We start from the raw sequence: 21,260 nt of genomic DNA on the forward strand, positions 1-21,260 counted from the left end.
TTATTCATGCCTGTTAAGGCCTAGCTAACTCGTTTCTCTGGTTTTACACCCTGTTTCGCTCGCTCCCTCTCTATTTAACCAGGCAAGTCAGTTAAGTACAAATTCTTATTTACAATGACAGCATGGTCGCTCTGTGACCTAAGCGGWGGTGTAGGGTGTATCTGTATATGACCTGACAGGTTCAAGGTGCCGTGGTGTCACTCATGCCATCCTTCAGAGTGTGTGGGTGGTCGTGTAGGGATTCATTAGTGACCACCGTAGCAAAACATTTTGCAATGGATAAGTTCATGTCGTCCCTCCCAGTTTGGTATAGATTTTCATGACCTTTTAGGCCAGTGGTTCTCAACTGGTTTTTCCTCGGGATCCAAATTGAACCAGGTTGTCTCAGTCCCGACCCAATATTCTCATCGCGGAAAGAATTGGCAAAATACAATCTGGGTTTAAATGTTTATATAGATAGTAAATGTAGCAATTATATGACAAGGGAACAACATTCCAACCTCTTGTCATTAATTAAATACTGCCCATATTCTTGATGAAGAATGCTAATGATAGGTTTGCATTTCTGAACTTTAAATGTTATAAATCATTAGTTGTAATAGAGGCCTGAGGGGCTACACCAGAAGTTGGTTAAGCTTGGAATGTACTGAGTGTAGTGAAAATGATCACGTGGCAGGCATTGATAAGGGGAGAGAGCCATGGATTAGTGATGAAAGGGGTCCAGGTCAGGTCATGTTAAGGGAGAAAAAAGTTTATGGCCTGTATCACTTTGTATCTTCCTTGCTAGGCAGGAAACTATGTTTGTTCAGATGTGTAGGAGGAGACTCGGGCATAGGAGAAAGGGTTAAATATCAGTGCGTGTGTGAATGTCTTTGTCTAATGCAGCTGTATTGACAGCTCTGGGAAGAATAAACTTGGTTTGAGCTTTCATAGTGTCTTGAGTTTTTACACTGAAAATTAGTAATTAGTAATAAACTCACTGGTTTGATGCTTCCAAAATCAACCAAAATAGCATTACTAATAGCGTTGTATATTGAAAACACTCTGAAGAAACCTCCTGTGACGCAAATTTGCGTCGCGATCCAGCAGTTGAGAATCGCTGCTTTAGGCTACGTGTTGTATTTCTGTGTGAGGAAGTGCCATAAAGTCCATTGGGTTAGCATTAGCATGATAATAAGCAACCCCACTGCTCCTAGTGTATGAAACCATCTTAGAATTCAGATCTTGAATGTTCCACACAGTAGCTGTTTGTGCTGCAGTAGCTGTGGGGTTAAATCTGCTCTGGAACTAGGTCTGCCTGGTGCTGGTTCTCTAGAGTCCCAAACATGACGCTCCTCTGACACACACACACCAAACGCTGTGCAGTGAAAACGGTCATGGAGGTAAGGAATGTGTAGCCAGAGGCCAGAGTGTAGGAGTTCCCTCTAGTACCATAGAGCCCTACACCAACACAGACTCACCAGCGACATRTATGTGTTGGTGGTTACTAGATGTCAGTTTTCTGTCTGCCATTGTGCATGTTGAGAGAAGTGCCCTGGGTTAAGCCTAGTGGGAGAGGGTCGTAGGCAAGGCCAGACATCAATGGAAGAGGAACTCTGCCTACGTCTGGAAGACAGAGACACACATTCACACTCGCACCCAAATCCCATCAAATTCAGACCTACTACGCTGAGGAAATGGTAGAATACAGTGCCTTTGGAAAGTATTCAGACCCCTTGACTTTTTCCACATTTTGTTACGCAACAGCCTTATTCTAAAATTGATTAAATAAAAAGACATCCTCAGCAATCTACACACAATACCCATGACAAAGCGAAAACAGGTTTTAGAAATGTTTGCACATTTATTTAACACTAGAAATACCTTATTTACATAAGTATTCAGACCCTTTGCTGTGAGACAAATTGAGCTCAGGTGCGTCTTGTTTCCATTGATCATCCTTGAGATGTTTCTACAACTTGATTGACCAAGAACCCAATTGTCACTCTGACAGAGTTCCTTTGTGGAGATGGGAGAAACTTCCAGAAGGACAACCATCTCTGCAGCACTCCACCCATCAGGCCTTTATGGTTGAGTGGCCAGACGGAATCCACTCCTCAGCAAAAGGAACATGACAGCCCGCTTGGAGTTATCCAAAAGGCACCTAAAGACACTCAGACCATGAGAAAAAATATTCTCTGGTCTGTTGAAACCAAGATTAAACTCTTTGGCCCTTATGCCAAGCGTCACGTCTGGAGGAAACCTGGCACCATCCCTACAGTGAAGCATGGTGGTGGCAGAATCAGACTAGGTTGAAGGTTCACCTTCCAYCTGGACAATGACCCTAAGCACACAGCCAAGACAACACAGGACAAACCAGGAGTGTAGGGACAAGTCTCAATGTCCTTGAATGGCCCAGCCAGAGCCTGGACTTAAACCTGAWYGAACATCAATGGAGAGACCTKAAAATAGCTGTGCATCAACACTCCCCATCCAACCTGACAGAGCTTGAAAGGATCTTCAGAGAAGAATGGGAGAAACTCCCAAAGTACAGGTGTGCCAAGCTTGTAGCGTCATACCCAAGAAGAATCGAGGCTGTAATCGCTGCCAAAGGTGCTTTAAAAAAGTACTGAGTAAAGGGTCTGAATACTTATGTAAATGTAAATTTACATTTTTGTTTTGTTTTTTGCTAATTTATCATCTAAATAGCAAAATACCCCATAATGCTTGTCATTCTGGGGTATTGTGTGTAGAATGAGGGCGGGGGGACTATTTAATACAATTTAGAGTAAGGCTATAACCCAACAAAATGGTGGAACAAGTCAAGGGGTCTGAGTACTTTCTGAATCCACTGTATGTAGTAACGCGCGCACACACACTCTATCCAGGATACCTCCAACCACCATAAACCTCTCTGTCCAACAGTAGAGGTATAGTATAAAGAGTTGGAAGTCACTGTGTCCTTGTAATCCCCTATGGAGCTACAGAGGGGGCTACCCTGGTGAGTCTTTCCTTGACTGATTGGTACTATTCTTTGACTCTACATCTGCAGTCCATCACAACAATAGGTACTGTATGTCACAATGATGACGGAAGCATGACRCACACACCCACACCACAGGCGGCACCTTAGTTGTGGAGGACGGGCTCATAGTAATCACTGGAACGGAATCAACGGAATGGTAACGTAAACATGGTTTCCAAGTGTTTATCATTCCATTTACTCCATTCCAGCTATTATTATGAGCCGTGCTCCCCTCGGCAGCCTCCTGTGGTTGCACACACACTTAATGAGCCATTCTTAAAGGTGCAATTTGCAGAAATCCTGTTTGCTAATATTCTAATAGTTCGCCTAATTTCAGTTTGTGACAAAACAAGCAGTCATTCTATAGATAATCACACTACCACCTAAACTGCTGTGAAATACCTTTTCAATAGCCCAAAATCTTGTTTCTAGTTGTTTGAGGCTGTTGCACAAAACCGAAAGTAAAAGATGCCAAAACTTTCAATGAGGATGACAGATTTGTAACTCACATTTCTATGTGAATTTGGTTGGGTCGCCCAAAAAGTGACATATTACAACTTTAAGCTGCAGTTATTCTTCCTCCATCCTACAAACTCCCCCTGTGGTGTTAGTGCTGTGTCACCTCTCCCATACAATCACCCAGAGTCACCATAGAGTTCAATGGGTTCTCTCCAGTAGAGGCTCCACAGAGGGGAAGGACTATCCTCTGTGAATTTCATCAAAATAAACCGTTAAACATGAATGTTACACTTTTTAGATAAAACAATACAAAATATATTCACCAAATCATTGATTTAAACACACTGTTTTGCAATRAAGGTCTACAGTAGCCTCAGCAGCACTCTGTGGGGTAGCACCATGGTGTACTAATGATTTACACCCTAGATCAGCTAGATGCAGGCAAGGGTGTTGAAGGTGATATTGAATGTGTCACTGTCTCTCACCTTGATTACAAAAAATTACCTTGACCTGTGCACCTATGTTGACTTTCAGTCATAGGCTAGGTTGTAGCAACCTCATGATTGGTATAGGGAAGATTTGCGTATCATGTAATAGCCTAAACCTGACAATGTTACATTGCGCTGTGGGTGAATCCAATATGCTGGAACAGAAAATAAGGCTCTTGTGATCATAAAATAAATGATCATTCTCCCTCATCACTGGTTCTCTCTCCATATCACCTTCATGTCTGAGTCAGGCTTCAGGATGCTCAGTGGCTGCTGTCTGCTGAGGAAGTGAAGGAAAAGTGATGATGGAGGATGTTGACAGGGTGGAGACTGGGTGGAGGAATGCACTCTGGGTCATATCTGGTTCAACACAGACACACACCACATGCTCAAACACCCCAGTGAAACCAGAGACCCTCCGATGAAGGCCGGAGCTTTTTGGCAGTGGAGAGGGTCCTTTGAGAACATTCCTTGGAACATGCTTAGTCCCTTTTCTTTCTCTCTCGCTCTCCTTTTCTCTCGCCTCGCTCATCCATCTGTCTCTGTCTTCACWCCAGATAGAACACCTGCTTGCTCGGTCCAAATAATTAAATCTCCCCTTGGCGTTTGAGTTGCCCAGCATGTGTGTGTGTGTGTGTGTGACACACTAACTATATTAGGTGTGTGTGTGTGCAGACACGTACGCTTGGGTGTGTTTATTATTTATCGGCACCATTGTTTAACTATTTTCATGAAGTATACAGAATTTCATTAGTTACGTCTGTTTGTGTGGTAGTCAGTATGAACAGGTGAACTCTAGTACGTTAGTAAACGTCTCTAGAGTTGAGTTGGTCAGGTAGTTCCTGTCTGTTATAAACAGATGTTAACACACAAACGGAGCAGAACTCCACACTCAAACGTCACACACTGTGTCGCACTCTTAGCTCCCAGGGAAACATGGTGGCTGAAGTATATTGTTCCCTTACTGTACGAGGTCAAAGTACAACACATTTTATGTTCTTACCTGAACTTCGTGCTGACGTAAGATTGGATGACCTATTTCAAACACAGGCCAGGCTGTGTTTACCGTTGAAACTCCAGACCTGTATTAGCAGTGAGTCACTCACACACGCACACACATCCCCCCCCAGAGATACCTGGCAGTTAACACTGCGTCAGCTTGCCCCTGCTGACACAACCCTAAGACAGGTCTGTTCCAAATCAATTGAAACACAAACTGTTTTTTTCAGAGCTTTTAATCAACTGAAATGTCCTCCGAAGTGTTTGTCTGTTTAGTGAATGTGTGTGTGTGTGCTTGTAGTTTTTTTATAGGTCACACTCTTAAGGCAAGCACATAATCCTGAATGTGGTTAGCTTGTAGATCAGTGGTTGTCAACCCCTATGCTGTGCTAGGCTATACCCAAACCATGTCTGTTTTTCAATATGACCTTTCAAGTAAACAGAGCTGTGGTTCTAGCTAGAGTGCATKGCACACCAGTCTTTAGACACAACCCAGCAGTAGGTCCATATAATTACATGCATATATGTATGAAGAACATTTCATGTATTCTACATCTCTATGGTGCATACCAACCAGTTGGGAACCACAGCMAGGCTAATGGAAACCTAGTTGTGTTGTTCGGTTTCAAAATGTGCATTAGTCTTGTTTTGTTGAGGGCCATTACCTTCTTCATCAGAGCAGAGTAGTGTTCTTCACTGCCTGGTATCAGCTCTCTACTGGGTGGACTAGATATCAGCTTTCTATTCCCTTAACAAATGGCCCTGGAACAGCTCTTGTCCTGTGCATAATGCCTCGGTTTATCCGGTCTTGGGTAAGTAGGGGTGGGTGTGCACCTGTGTACTTGTGTGGGCACGTGAGTTTGTTATGGTGTATGTTTCGTTCCATTTGTAGGCCAGTAGCAGGAAATGTGTTTGAGTCGTTCTGCAGTGTGAGTCTTCCTTTGGTCTATTAATGGAGCTACGGTGTGTGTGTGGTGTGTGTGTGAGAGAGAGGGATGAGGGGGATGAGAGCGGAGGAATGGGCACATGGGTAATTGGCGGGGATTCTCTCCTCACAAAGGATGATTTTCGCAGATGAGCTTGTGATGATCCTCACAGCAGTGTAGCAGATGGTGACAGTGCATGATTCAGCCCCTGTGACGTCCAAATGACACAACGTGGAAAACCCATGACCACACACACACACACACACACTAATCGAGAGCAAGGAATATGTGTGTTCCCTGTTCATTGGAGCATAAAGGGACAATCTGTAGACTAGAGGTCTGACTGAGATACCAGCCGCTGACACTTAACATTGATACACTGTGTGTGTAAGCCTTGGTTGTTTCATACTGATACACTGTGTTTGAGAAGTCTGATTGCCCCTTTTGCGCGCGCACACACACTAGGAATGGGGTTTAGAAATAATTTCACTATTTGAATAATATCAATCATTTTTGTCAGATATCCGGATATTCGTAATACTTTTTGTATGTTATTTATTGCTTAAGTTTTGAACCTGAACACTGCTGTGGGAAGGAGAGAGGCTGGGGCTCTGCTGAGGGGCCAGTGAGATGGGAGCTAGCGAGACGAGTACCCAAGGCAACGCGACTACAGCCAAGACAAGCTAACGTGTAGAAGCAATTTATCATCCCATATATCAATACCTGTCTGGATTGTAGGAGCCTAGAAGCTAGCTAGCCAGCTATAGCTAGCTAGGCTAATTGAGGCCATATGCTGTGCTTTCTCCCCAACCCCGTTCAGATAAAACAGCCTACCTGTTGGTTATTTTTKTTCTATCTTGCACTGCATTAGTGAACTCTCATTTCACTTGCTACACATTGAGCCTCTTTGCCGCTTTGATTGGCCAACATAAACAACAAGCTACACACGTGAAGGCTACCGGTTGGCTACCAGTCTTTTATGGGGAGCATGTCATGAATTACATTAAAGTTTGTTTTTATTAAATTCATAATTTCCATAGGTCATGGTATAACAATGTCACATGGATATTTTACCTTGGAAAAATACTTTAAAAACACTTTTTTCTCTCACAAAAAAATGAATACTCACAATTATTTGAATACTAACGCCAAGTTCAGATATTCAAATAACCGTGAACATCCCTAACCGCACACACACACACCCCCCCCCCCATTGATTCATGGCTACAGACAGGGAAGAGCTCTGATCACCACTACTTTAGTGGATGTGAAGTGGCTTCCAGATTATTCTGATCTGGTTCTGTATGCAGCAGGAGTCAACATGTTACACTACCCTGAATGCCCTAAGGTGGATGTTATTTACCATGTCCCTTTACTGACATTTATAGTCTGTTTATTAATGTTTCTCTCTTCTCTTCCCCCCCCCCCACCCCATCTTTCTATCCCTCCCTCCAGAGGCCTAATTTCGCAGTGACCCTTACCCCTCGTCGACCCCGCAGGTCACAGGTGACCCCCAGAAGCTGGCGTGTCATGTGTACCACCATCACCCACTTCCTTGCAGGGGGCCGACTGGGCGTGGCCTGGAAGTACACACCACTTCCTGGTCCACGCCGGCGACCGCCTAACAACCACACAGACCACACTCCCTATTGGTTCCCTGGATGCCCACGGCAACCCTGAAGTCTGGGACGCTGTACGTGATAGGTTTGGAGTCTGGTGCCATCGTTCTGACCCGAGTAGAGCCGGATACATTCAAGCTCCGCTTCCTACGCACACAGGTGTGTGTGTGTGTGTGTGTGTTGTGTGTGTGTGTGTGTGTGTGTGTGTGTGTGTGTGTGTGTGTGTGTGTGTGTGTGTGTGTGTGTGTGTGGTGGTGTGTGTGTGTTGTGGATGTGTGTGTTGGTGGTGTGTGTGTGTGTGTGTGTGTGTGTGTGTGTGTGTGTGTGTGTGTGTGTGTGTGTGTGTGTGTGTGTGTGTGTGCCTCAAGCACCATCATTTGTTAGACACATAAGTTTTTATTAAAGCAAGAGCCGCTAACAAGGTGTGTGTGTGTACCATCAGGAGGTGGACATGGGGGCGTATGCGTGCAGTGTGACAGCGTGGACTCCCTCTAGGCAGGATGGAATGGAGGAGGCAGCAGAGTTCCTCACCCCCCCTCTGACTGTCCGATGGGAACCCAAACGTAAGTAGTGATGACTCTCTCATTTCTTCTCTCTTGCTCTTCTCATCCCTCCTTTTTTATTTCTCTTTTGATGAAACCACCTGAATATAGCAATGTTGTTATTAAATRCATTTGTCATTCTGCTATGCTCATTTGTTTTCTATGTGATGTGTTTGAGGTAATAAGGGASGTGTGTTCTGTATGGCAGTCCAAGCTAGAGGATGCAGAACATTACCATGTAACCTTGGCTTGTTTCATGTTGGCCGCTCAACAAACATGGCAGAGCATGCAGAGGCGTCAATGTATGTCTGACAACAGGAAAGCCTGTACCATGGCACACCACAAGCCTAGGACACACACACACACAGACGGATGCATCAGTCTCTAACATACCAGAGATGGTGTCAGTCAGTTTGGCGTGTGAGTATTTGTATTTATTATGGATCCCCATTAGTTCCTGCCAAGGCAGCAGCTACTCTTCCTGGGGTCTGTCAAAATGAAGGCAGTTATACMATTTTAAAAACATACAATACATTCACAGAATTCACAACACACGGTGTGCCCTCAGGCCCCTACTCCACCACTACCACATCTACATGAYGAAATCCATGTGTGCGTGTGTGTATAGTGCGTGTGTCTGCATGTGTCTGTGCCTATGATTGTGTTGCTTCACAGTCCCCCCTGTTCCATTTTTCTGTTTTTTAAATCTAAATTTACTGCTTGCATGGGTTTGGTATTTTATTAGGATCCCCATTAGCTGTTGCAAAAGCAGCAGCTACTCTTCCTGGGGTCCACACAGAACATGAAACATGACATAATACAGAATGTTAATAGACAAGAACAGCTCAAGGACAGAACTATATACAATAGGAAGGGTGGTCTACTTGATGTGGAATAGAGTTCCATGTGGTCATGGCTCTATGTAGTACTGTGMGCCTCCCGTTGTCTGTTCTGGACTTGGGGACTGTGAAGAGACCTCTGGTGGCATGTCTTGTGGGGTATGCATGGGTGTCTGAGCTGTGTGCTAGTAGTTTAAAACAGACAGCTCGGTGCGTTCAGCTTGTCAACAAAAACAAGTAGTAATGAAGTCAATCTCTCCTCYMCTTTCAGCCAGGAGAGATTGACTTGCATATTAATAATGTTAGTTCTCTGTGTACATCCAAAGGACAGCTGTGCTGCCCTGTTCTGAGCCAATTGCAGAAGTCCCTTATTGTGGCTCCTGACCACACAACTAAACAGTAGTCTAGGTGCAACATAACTAGGGCCTGTAGGACCTGCCTTGTTGATAGTGTTGTTARGAAGGCAGAACAGCGCTTTATTATGGACAGACTTCTCATCTTAGCTACTGTTGTATCAATATGTTTGACCATGACAGTTTACAATCCAGGGTTMCTCCAAGCAGTTTAGTCACCTCAACTTGCTCAATTTCCAAATGATTTCTTACAAGATTTAGTTGAGGTTTAGGGTTTAGTGAATGATTTGTCCCAAATACAATGCTTTTAGTTTTAGAAATATTTAGGACTAACTTATTCCTTGCCACCCACTCAAATCAAATTTTATTTGTCACATACACATGGTTAGCCTGTCTAGGACAGGAGTTCCGCTAGCGGAACTCCTCCCACATTCCACTGAAAAGGAAGAGCGGCAAATTCAAAAAAAGATTTTTTGAAATATTTAACTTTCACACATTAACAAGTCCAAATACAGCATTTGAAAGATAAACATCTTGTGAATCCAGCCAACATGTCCGATTTTTAAAATGTTTTACAGAGAAAACACCACAATATTTATGTTAGCTCACCACCAAATACAAAGACAGACAGACATTTTTCACAGCAACGGTAGCATGCAGGTAGCATGCACAAGCCAACCTAACAACCTAGAACCAACCTAAATAACCTAGAAAAAAACGACCTCAGATGACAGTCCTATAACATGTTACACAATAAATCTATGTTTTGTTCGAAAAATTTGCATATTTTAGCTATAAATCAGTTTTACATTACTGCTACCATCATAGCTACAGTCAGAAATCGCACGGTAGTAGCCAGAGTAAATACAGACACCAACGTCAACTACCTAATTACACATCATAAAACATTTCAGAAAAATATATGGTGGATAGCAAATGAAAGACAAGATCTTGTGAATACAGCCAATATTTCCGATTTTAAAATGTTTTACAAGCGAAAACACCACATTTATTGTAGCTCACCACCAAATACAAAAGACAGACAGACATTTTTCACAGCAACGTAGCATGCAGGTAGCATGCACAAGCCAACCTAACTAACTAAACCAACCTAATAAACCTAGAAAAAACTCCCTCAGATGACAGTCCTATAACATGTTACACAATAAATTAGTTTTGTTTCGAAAAATGTGCATATTTTAGCTATAAATCAGTTTTACATTACTGCTACCATCATAGCTACCATCATAGCTACAGTCAGAAATCGCATGGAGTAGCCAGAGTTAAATACAGACACCAACGTCAACTACCTAATTACTCATCATAAAACATTTCAGAAAAATATATGGTGGATAGCTAATGAAAGACAAAGATCTTGTAATACAGCCAATATTTCCGATTTTTGAAGTGTTTTACAGCCGAAAACACAGATATATCGTTATATTTAGCTTACTCAAATAGCTAACACACAGCAGCATTGATTCTAGTCAACGTAGCGATAGCACAGTCGACAGATATATGAAATAGTATCCCAAATTGGGTCCTTATCTTTGTTGATCTTCCATCAGAATGTTCTCCAAGGGGTCCTTTGTTCAGAACCGTCTTTATTTGGATCCAGAACGAACTATTTCCCTCTTGAATTAGCAAGCACACTGGCCGGCGGTGCTAACCTCTCCTTCTTCAACAAATTCTTGCGACGCATCACGTCTTAAAGTCCAGAATAAATTGCAATAATATAATTAAACTATATTGAAAAAACATACTTTAGGATAGATTGTGACGTATCAAATAAAATCGAAGCCGGAGATCATATTCACCTATAACGACGGTTTTCCAGGAGGCGATTCCAGATCCAACTTCGCGCCCTCGAAAATAAATAAATGGCGCACCTATCACTCCAAAGGTTTGTATTCAATCCCTGAATGAGATAATCAAGTCATTTCTGCTCTCACTTCCGCATGACACCCAGGGGAAGGTGTATGACGTGTTTCTACAGTCATAAGTGACATGCCCTTTTATAGACAAGCTCTTGAAGAGAGACTTCGCTTTTGGAAATCTCACTTCCGATAGGAAATGGTCTGTAAAAAGAGTTCTGTTTCACTTAGAGAAATAATTCAAACTGTTTTAGAAACTAGAGAGTGTTTCTATCCAATAGTAATAATAATATGCATATTGTACGAGCAAGAATTGAGTACGAGGCCGTTTAAATATCATACGATTTCCCCAAAAGTGAAAATAGCACCCTATCCAAAGAAGTTAGCAGATGTTAATGCAAGTGGTAGCGAAATGCTTGTGCTTCTAGTTCCGACAATGCAGTAATAACAACAAGTAATCTTAACCTAACAATTCCACAACTACTACCTTATACACACAAGTGAAAGGGATAAAGAATATGTACATAAAGATATATGAATGAGTGGTGGTACAGAACGGCATAGGCAAGATGCAGGAGATGGTATAGAGTACAGTCTGTACATATTAGATGAGTAATGTAGGGTATGTAAACATAGTGGCATAGTTTAAAGTGGCTAGTGATACATGTATTACATAAAGATGGCCACCCACTCTGAAACTAACTGCAGCTTTTTGTTAAACGTTGCAGTCATTTCAGTCGCTGTAGTAGCTGCGTGACGTGTGTAGTGTTGAGTCATTTAGTCAAAGCAGGTGCATGACATTAGTAAAGATTGAATAAAGTAAGGGACCTAGACAGCTGCCCTGAGTGACAGCTATGAGTCCTAGTTTCCACTGCTGATTTGAGTCCTATATAGTTGCCCTTCAGCTTCCACATTCTCACCACACACACACACACACACACACACACACACACACACACCAACACACACACACCCACACACACAACACACACACACACACACACACACAACTGAACTCTGTGAACCCCGTAAGGCTGGTTAGATGATGGCGATCAGTGTAATAGCTACTGAATAGCGATAGATGAGGATATACAGTAGGGAGTTTTTATTTTTCTCTCTCCTAGTTCTGACTGTCTTCCTCTGTTTCCTCCCAGCAACTCGTGGGATTCCCCTTTCTCTCTCAATCTCTCATCCCTCTTTGTCTCACCTCTCTGTCCATCTCTCTCTGCAAGCTCAGTCAGTGTCTTTGTCCATTCATGAAGTCCGGACTTTCCTACTGATGGTCTGTCCACTCAGTCCCTGTGGTTACTACTGACAGCTGGTTGTTAAGTTACAGTAGCTGTGGTTGCGGAGCGTCTGACTGTATACTGTCTGTCTGTTAGTCCTGTTACCCCTACCACTCTACTAGCCCAGCTCTAGCTTGATTGATTGCACTGCTTCCCTTTGCCATTACTCGGTACCCGGCTCACACTATCGCACAAATCCAGTTGCTTCATGGTCCTTGATTTAGGTTGCCGCTCCAGGCAGCTTTCTAAGTCATAGGATGAACGTTATGGTGATTGACTGACTCACTCGATTGATGTATTAATTGAATTGATTGATTTGGTCTCCCTCTAGGTCCGTCGCTAACCGCCGTGGCGCAGCGTGTGCGTGAGGCAGTGGCCGCGGATCCACCTTTGAGATGAGCTGTACCATATCCATGTGCACTTGCAGGACCCGGGCTACTCTGTGCTGGTGCAGACTCAGGAGAGCGTGGACTCTGCCACCAGAACCTCATCTCTCTCAGTCCTGACCTGTACTACAACATGGAGGGGCTACAGACGCCTAACCGCAGGTAAACACACACACACACACAAACACACACAGTACTGAGCAGTATGTATCATAAATGAATGAAGTTGTGTGTTATTACTAGTGAGCTATGTTGAAACTAAACTGGTTCTGGCTTCCAGGGACAGCCTGGTTCTGACTAAGACGGGTCCGGCTGAGTTTCCGCTTTCCGTCTGGCCGCGAGTGCAGCAGGCTGACAGGGGCTTCTACTGGTGTGACATCACCGCCTGGACCAACAACCAGGCCGCCTGGACCAAAGCTGTCAGCGCCAAGTCCACAAGGGTCCAGATCAACTTCCAGGAGACTGGTACGAGGATAGAACACACACCCACACCACTGATTACATAGTAATATCTACTGTGCCTACTGAGTCTATACCCACTAGACTTTTACTGAAGCTCACACATGAACCTAAATATACTCTCTCACACATTGAACCCTAATATACTCTCTCACACATGAACCTAAAATATACTCTCTCACACATGAACCCTAAATATACTCTCTCACACATGACCCTAAATATACTCTCTCACACATGAACCTAAATATACTCTCACACGATGAACCCTAAATATACTCTCTCACACATGAACCCTAAATATACTCTCTCTCACATGAACCTAAATATATTCTCTCACACATGAACCCTAAATATATTCTCGCACACATGAACCCTAAATATACTTCTCTCACACATGAACCCTAAATATACTCTCTCACACATGAACCCTAAATATACTCTCTCACACATGAACCCTAAATATATTCTCTCACACATGAACCCGAAATATACTCTCACACATGAACCCTAAATATATTCTCTCCCACATGAACCCTAAATATACTCTCTCACACATGAACCTAAATATATTCTCTCACACATGAACCCTAAATATACTCTCTCACACATGAACCCTAAATATATTCTCTCACACATGAACCTAAATATACTCTCTCGCACACATGAACACCTAAATATATTCTTCACACATGAACCTAAATATATTCTTCTCACACATGAACCCTAAATATACTCTCTCACACATAGAACCCTAAATATACTCTCTCACACATGAACCCTAAATATACTCTCTCACACATTGAACCCTAAATATACTCTCTCACAGATGAACCTAAATATACTCTCTCACACATGAACACCTAAATATACTCTCTCACACATGAACCCTAAATATATTCTCACCATGAACCCTAAATATACTCTCTCACACACGAACTCTAAATATACTCTCTCGCACACGAACTCTAAATATACTCTCTCACAACACGAACTCTAAATATACTCTCTCCCACGAACTCTAAATATACTCTCTCGCACTACGAACTCTAAATATACTTCTCTCGCACACGAACTCTAAATATACTACTCTCGCACACGAACTCTAAATATACTCTCTCGCACACGACTCTAAATATACTCGCTCGCACACAACTCTAAATATACTCTCTCGCACACGAACTCTAATATTCTCTCGCACACGAACTTAATATACTCTCTCGCACACGAACCCTAAAATACTCTCTCGCACACGAACTCTAAATATACTCTCTCGCCCAAGAACTCTAAATATACTCTCTCGCACACGAACTCTAAATATTACTCTCTCGCACACGAACTCTAAATATACTCTCTCGCACACGAACTCTAAATATACTCTCTCGCACAGAACTCTAAATATACTCTCTCGCACACGAACTCTAAATATACTCTCGCGCACACGGACTCTAAATATACTCTCGCGCACCGGACCTCTAAATATACTCTCACGCATTCCCTGCATGCCTAGTTGGCTGTGTTTGATGTTAGTGAGAGAGGTGTAACTAGTTACTGAAACCTCTACTACTGTCTCTGGGGAGGTAGACCCCTTGAGCACTCTCTCTCTCTACATCTCTCTCACTGTGGAAAGACACATGCTCTCTCTTACATTTGAGTCATTTAGCAGACGCTCTAATACAGAGCGTCTTAGAGGATCAAATACAGTAATGTGCCTTGCTCAAGGGCCATCAGCAGATGTTTCACTAGTCGGCTCGAGGATTCGAACCAGAACCATTGGTACAGGTCCAACACGCTCCTAACCGCTAGGCTACCTGCAGCCCTTCTTCCTCTCTGTGGGGTGGAAGCTTCAAAGCGGCACCCCATAACCAACCTCTCCTGGACAACTCAGTTAGAAGCCGCAATGATTCCGTATCACTGGCTCTTCTTCTCGTGTGTGTTGAACATGTGTTAGAGGAGACACCATACTGTGTTCTCTGTAGGTGTTATCCACACACACACACACAAACACAACCACACACACACACACACACACACACACACACACACACACACACACACACCACTCTGACTGCTCAGTGAGCTGAGAGAGCTGTTTGGATGAGCACCTTTGAAAGACCTGGCGAAGGCCAGTGTTAGGGGTGTAAACACAGTGATGTAACCTCTAACCTCTTGTGTTCCTTCCTGTAGGCCCCTCGTTCGCCGTGGCCATCCGCTCTGACACCACCACTCTGTATCCCTGGGAGACGCCCAAGATGGGTGTCCCTCAGCGTCTCTGGAGCATCCCCCAAGTCAGGTAGGAGACGACACACACACACTCTCATCAGGTGATAGCTGTATCCATAAACACAACCTTCCCAGTGTTGAGACAGACTGAGTTAATTAGTTTCTTATCAGCTCTCCTGTTCACATCTCTCCATCCTCTCCTCTCTTCCTCCTGTCCTCCTCCTGCCTCTCTTGTCACTTTTCCCAGCTCAGGGAGGAGTGCAGTGTGACTCTTATGGAAGTCATTCTGTCTCATCTCTCGTATCAACTCTCTCTCTCACTTTGTCTCCTCTCCCTCCCTCAGCCATTAGATTACATAACTCGTCTCTGTCTGTCGGTCTCCTTTCCCTCCTCTCTGTCTCTTTCAATATGTTATCTTTCTATATTCTTCAGTCCAGTCTAACACGACACCGGTCAGAGATCAGAACAGAGAAGTTCTGCTCATAGCAGCTATGTGTGTTTCTCTGAATGTGATTGTGATTATGCAAGGGGGGGGTGTCATTTTTCAGAACCCCAGCTGTCAGTGTGTGTGTGTGTGTATGTATTCACACGCATACACACATAACTTCCTGTTATTCACATGCATATCAGAGAACGTAATGGAATGTCGTATAATCTTATGGCAGTTGCAGCTTCTTTTCCTGATGGTGGAACATAGCAATTAGTTTACTACAGGGAGACAGCTGGAAGGCTGCAGGGAATGGTATTACTGAACTACACTGTAGTCTGTTAGTTACCTACAGGGAGACAGCTGGAAGGCTGCAGGGAATGTATTACTGAACTACACTGTTAGTCTGTTAGTTACCTACAGGGAGACACGTGGAAGGCTGCAGGGGAATGGTATTACTGAACTACACTGTTAGTCTGTTAGTTACCTACAGGGAGACCAGCTGGAAGCTGCAGGGGAATGGTATTACTGAACTACCACTGTTAGTCTGTTAGTGTACCTACAGGAGACAGCTGGAAGGCTGCAGGGGAATGGTATTACTGAACTACCTGTTAGTTAGTTACCTACAGGGAGACGCTGGAGGCTGCAGGGAATGGTATTACTGAACTACACTGTTAGTTTAGTTACCTACAGGGAGACGCTGGGAGGCTGCAGGGAATGTATTACTGAACTACACTGTTAGTCTGTTAGTTACCTACAGGAGACCGCTGGAAGGCTGCAGGGGAATGTATTACTGAACTACAACTACACTTAGTTTGTTAGGTGGCTCATGGCTTTTTTTTGGTTAGAATGGCATTTTGTCTTCTCAATCGACAGCAGAATTTTCTCCAACCGTGGTGAGCGCTTTCGGGTGTAGCCTCGGCTTTTGTGCCATCCCAGCACTGACATACCCAATTCAACCAATCAGCTGATTATCAAGACCTCAGATTTAGGTGAATCAGGTGTTAATAATTAGAGCTAGGCTGGAGTAAAAACCTGCAGACCCTGACCTGTAGCTTTAAGAATTCCATGTCTCATCTGTGAGCCAGACTTACCTTCTTAATGTCTTGGTCATGATGCCTCACAATAGGTATTGTGACGCACTATTCAAGACAAATTGTTCCAACTAATCCTACTGATACTTAAACAGATACATCCCGTTTCCTTCAAGTGTGGCAGTGGTTTGTTTCGTTTAGTCATGTGCCGACTGATAGGTATTGCAACCATGCCTCTGCGGTGTCCTAAACTCCACGTTGGTGTGTGTGCTGTCTTTAGTCATGCACCGGATGGTGTTACCCACCTTTGTTGTCTTAGCGCGCACACACACACTATTTATTCCTTCTTCTATTACAGAGGTGGGGAATATTTAATCCCCATATTAATGCTGTTGATGTTAGGATATGTGAGTGCTGAAAACTGTCAACATACACATGAAACCAAATGGCAGAGAGACTTGGAACAGATGTCTAGAGAGGAACTGGATCAGTAGCTGACGTGACTGATGGTTTGGTGTAAACGTGAGTATACAGTGATACTATATAGAGAAGAGGATAGTACTGACGTGACTGATGGTTGGTGTAAATGTGAGTAATCCACAGTGATACCCTATATAGCAGGTATTCCAAAACCAAATGTCGTCGGTGGTATGTATAATAAAAACGTGATTCACATTTAAAACAAATATATACACTACCGTTCAAAAGTTTGGGCTCATCTAGAAATGTCTTGTTTTTGAAGAGAAAAGCACAATTTTTTGTCAATTTTTTAAAATAACATCAAATTGATAGAAATACAGTGTAGACATTGTTATGTTGTAATGACTGGACTATTAATGATCTGGCGTACGAGGCCCATTACAGCAACCATCACTCCTGTGTTCCAATGGCACGTTGTGTTAGCTATCCAAGTTTATAATTTTAAAAGCTAATTGATCAGTAGAAAAACTTTTTGCCAATATGTTTACACTATCGTTCAAAAGTTTGGGGTCACTTAGAAATGTCCTTGTTTTTGAAAGAAAACACATTTTTTTTCCTTTTAAAATAACATCAAATTGATCAGAATAGTAAATAAAGAAAAACCCTTGAACAAGATATATATATATATATTTACTTACTTACTACCGGTCAAAGTTCAGAACCTCTACTTGTTCAAGGATTTTTCTTTATTTTTACTATTTTCTACATTGGTAAAAAATGAGCAAAATGATTGATTATTATTATTATTTGTGCCCTGGTTCTAAAAGAGCTCGGTCACTTCCCATGAGCCGTGTGGACAAACTCACACTCATTCTTATGTTTAATAAATGTATCGTATAGTGTGTGTGTGTGTGTGGCACGCTTCCAATGATGGCAAAAACAGTGCGCTGACCCTGGAGCTAGAGGGGGTACACAGCTGGAGGTTGAATGTTTGAAGGGGTGCGGGACTATAAAAAGTTTGGAACCAACTGCTATATAGAAAGGAGAGGGACTGGATAGTACCTGACAGGACTGATGGTTTGGTGTAAGTGTTGAGTAATCGACAGTGATACTCTATATACAACATTTACAGTGCTGGATCAAGCCTGAGCAGGAGAATCACATTCCTATGCAGCACTGGAATGGGCCTACCCACAAGACCTAGCGTCACAGAGACCGCAAGATGACACAAACAGCCACCTTTCCTTGTTTCCTTTCCTAGCTGATATAAATGGACAGATGGATACAAAAAAATATTGGTCTATCATCATGTCCTTTCAGATTAGTGGACGTCAAGTAAATACATGTATATATTAGATCATTAGGACGCAGCCGGTGTGGTGATTGTGTGAGACCGACAGACTGCACGTGTGTTGGTGGGAATGTTGCACTTGTGAACTGATGYWGTTGAGAAAGCTAGCTAGCTGTTGGCCTGGCGAGTTGATGCCTGCTGACCAAGACTAACGGGAGACGTCAGTTGTTCACAATGTAAGGAATGCACAGCAAATGTATAGAATGCCCAGGAAATGTATWGAAGTGTGCGAGTGGCTGGGACACAAGGATGTTGTCATCAAAGAGCAGAGCTATCGGTTTGTTTGTTTGGMATCAGTTGAAGCTGACAAGCAACAGCTATTTTTCTCAGATGCTGTCGTGTCTCTGTACCCTGTCTCTGTACTCTCTACCCAGACTCTGTACTCAGAGTACGGAGTCTGTTTCCTTAGGGGAGAAACTGAAGACTTTGTCCCTGCTTGTGCCAGTTGCTGCCGTGAGAGGACATAACATAAAAAGTACAAGGTTAAATTAAGGTTAAATTAAGATCAAGAGAAAGATGGAACATAAAATTGTTTATTGGTTTTAATTTTCTTTGAATGGAGTGGAATATGGACTCGGCCCAGTACCGCATCACATCCGGACGAGATTGGTAGTCCCATAGAGCGGCGCACAATTGCCCCAGCGTTGGCCGGGGAAGAATAAACTGCTCGAGAGATGCAACTGCTAACCTGCTGGTTGTCAGACCGGGCTAGCTGATGCCCGAACAGATCAGACTAGTGCAATAACTGTACTCTCGCTGAGGCCTGAGCGCCCAGAATCAACTAGCATGCAACCTGTCCTCGTCGATGTCGAAGACCGGGCGGCCCAGGCATAAATAGAACTGTAAGAGAGGACTTTGCAAAACCGGTGTGAACGCTGGTCATGCGTCGTCCTAGCCTGCCCACAGAATAAAACTAGCCTGCTAACCCTGTTCTCTCCTAGCCTGCCCACAGAATCAAACTAGCCTGCTAACCCTGTTCTCCTAGCCTGCCCCACAGAATCAAAACTAGCCTGCTAACCCTGTTCTCTCCTAGCCTGCCCCACAGAATCAAACTAGCTGCTAACCCTGTCTCTCCTAGCGCTGCCTCACAGAATCAAACTAGCCTGCTAACCCTGTCTCTCCTAGCCTGCCCCACAGAATCAAACTAGCCTGCTAACCCGGTTCTCTCCTAGCCTGCCCCCAAGAATCAAACTAGCCTGCTAACCCTGTTCTTCTCCTAGCCTGCCCACAGAATCAAACTAGCCTGCTAACCTGTTCTCTCCTAGCCTGCCACCAAGAATCAAACTAGCCTGCTAACCCTGTCTCTCCTAGCCTGCCCCACAGAATCAAACTAGCCTGCTAACCGGTTCTCTCCTAGCCTGCCCACAGAATCAAACTAGCCTGCTAACCTGTTCTTCTCCTAGCCTGCCCCACAGAATCAAACTAGCCTGCTAACCTGTTCTCTCCTAGCCGCCACAGAATCAAACTAGCCTGCTAACCCTGTTCTCTCCTAGCCTGCCCCACAGAATCAAACTAGCCTGCTAACCCTGTTCTCTTTCTCCTCTCCTCTACACCCAGTAATTAATAGTTCTCTATTCCATGGTCCATTACCCCTCACAGGGAGAAGAGAGAGACTGGAGAGATCTCCTAAAGGAGTGTGAAAAGAGACGGTCTAACTCACTGGTGTGGGGAAAGAGAAAGACTCTCACTCAGGCCATTAAGTCCTTCTGGTAATAAAGGGGAGGACTGCTTGAGATAGAAATAGAAGGTAACACAACTGAACAGACATGAGTTATGTGTCAAATGGCACCTTACTGCACAGATATGTCTCTTTAGATCACCCATAACTCTAAGAAATACGACATTTTTCACGTTCCACCCAAATATTGGCGACACAATAGAATTTACGCGACGTCGTGACTTGTTAGTGTCAATTCCAAATGAGACACCCAAAGCCGCCGCCCGTCGGTCATGGCCCGTTGCTCGTAATTGGAATGGCCGTTCTGCTCATTGTGATTCTACGAGGTCCATGCAGTGTTTAGTATTCCTGTGTGCTGTGTTGTAGCAGCGCTTTATGGCCCAATGTAATAGACTTTGTTCTATCAGACATCAGTGGCAGTTTCCTGTTGAGTTCTGTGTTCTGGATGCCTGTAGTGTCTCTAACACTATTGTTCTTTACCTTCTGCTGCTGTTGGCAAAACTAACTCCCCCTCTGGGGATCAACATACATGGATGAACCAATCAAATGTATTTTTATTCACTTATTTCGATTGAAGACAATCTAGTTTTATTTCTCCCTTAGTGGTCCTGTGTTGAGAGATGGAGGATAGAGGAATGGGAGAGATGGTGGAGGAGGATAGAGTGAGTGGAGGGAGGATCAGAGTGAGGGAGATAGAGGAGGTGGAGGGGAGGATAAAAGCGGTGGGAGGAATCTTACAGCATATTGTTGTGGTGGATCAACTTGTATGGACCTGGGATATCAACCTTGTTAATGGGACACCTGGTGATGATAATGTATTTGTTTTGCGTCTTGGTTGTTTGCTATGCGTGTGGTTCAGAGCAGTTATTTCACAATTACAGTCCACTTGAACC

At 43.6% G+C, this 21,260-nt stretch overlaps 1 pseudogene; it reads left to right on the top strand.

Annotated features, from left to right (window-relative positions):
* The window catches only part of LOC112072466 (prostaglandin F2 receptor negative regulator-like), a 47,971-nt pseudogene that overhangs the window by 12,682 nt on the left and 14,029 nt on the right, over positions 1-21,260 (top strand).

This window comes from Salvelinus sp. IW2-2015, unplaced genomic scaffold (assembly GCF_002910315.2).
Source record: "Salvelinus sp. IW2-2015 unplaced genomic scaffold, ASM291031v2 Un_scaffold1937, whole genome shotgun sequence".
Classification (NCBI taxonomy): domain Eukaryota; kingdom Metazoa; phylum Chordata; class Actinopteri; order Salmoniformes; family Salmonidae; genus Salvelinus; species Salvelinus sp. IW2-2015.